Source organism: Piliocolobus tephrosceles, chromosome 10 (assembly GCF_002776525.5).
Source record: "Piliocolobus tephrosceles isolate RC106 chromosome 10, ASM277652v3, whole genome shotgun sequence".
Taxonomy (NCBI): Eukaryota; Metazoa; Chordata; class Mammalia; order Primates; family Cercopithecidae; genus Piliocolobus; species Piliocolobus tephrosceles.
In genome coordinates, this window is record NC_045443.1 from 46,021,991 (window position 1) to 46,023,126 (window position 1,136).

General features: G+C 46.2%; 1 non-coding gene across 1 annotated transcript; it reads right to left on the reverse strand.

Moving 5' to 3' along the window:
* Positions 1-976: 976 nt before the first annotated feature.
* Positions 977-1,078, reverse strand: LOC111542097. The gene has a single exon (XR_002731441.1). It is a non-coding gene; the product is annotated as a U6 spliceosomal RNA (small nuclear RNA).
* Between the last annotated feature and the right edge of the window lie 58 nt (positions 1,079-1,136).

Sequence of the window (1,136 nt, forward strand, 5' to 3'; positions counted from 1 at the left end):
AAAGAAATCTGGGTGAAGGGGCGGGATTGCTTTATAAGGGTTATTGAATAACTGGTACCCTGTGGAGAGGGTCAACTTCCCTGACAGACCATAAATGCAGTCCTCTCATAGTCCGAACCTCCTCACGTACTGTCAGTTAGTAGCCATGTAACCTTGAGTGAGTGACTTAGCCCCTCTAAGCATCACTTTTCTTATCTGTAAAATAAAAATAATAGCAGCACTCTACAGGGTTATTGTAAAAATCAATGAGGGGTGATTCATATAGAGCACTTACAGTGCTTAGCGGCCGGGCGCGGTGGCTCACGCCTGTAATCCCCCAGCACTTTGGGAGGCCGAGACGGGCAGATCACGAGGCCAGGAGATCGAGACCATCCTGGCTAACACGGTGAAATCCTGTCTCTACTAAAAATACAAAAAAATTAGCTGGGCGTGGTGGCGGGCGCCTGTAGTCCCAGCTACCTGGGAGGCTGACCCAGGAGAATGGCGTGAACCCGGGAGGTGGAGCTTGCAGTGAGCCGAGATTGTGCCACTGAACTCCAGCCTGGGCGACAGAGCAAGACTCCGTCTCAAAAAAAAAAAAAAAATACAGTGCTTAGCACATAGTGAGTGCTCAAAAATGTAGTTATGGTTGTACATGCTTGTGTATCTTTAGTAATGATTTCTGTTATTTCTATATTTTTCCTCTGCTGAATCAATCGCCAGCTCTTCAATAATAATACGTTAATAATACATTAGAATTTTTTTTTTCAGCTTACTGCAACCTCTGCCTCCTGAGTTCAAGTGATTCTCCTGCCTCAGCCTCCTGAGTAGCTGGGACTACAGGCGTATGCCACCACACTCAACTGATTGTTTATTTTTAGTAGACACAGGGTTTCACCATGTTGGCCAGGCTGGTCTCAAATTCCTGACCTCAGGTAATCCACCTGCCTCGGCCTCCCAAAGTGCTGGGATTACAGGCTTGAGCCACCATGCCCGGCATACTTTAGAATTTTTTAAATCATGTCATCCTTGTGCAGGGACCATGCTAGTCTTCTTTGTATCATTCCAGTTTTAGAATATGTGCTGCCCAAGTGAGCACTACTTTACAATTTCCTTCCTTCCTTCCTTCCTTCCTTCCTTCCTTCCTTCCTTCCTTC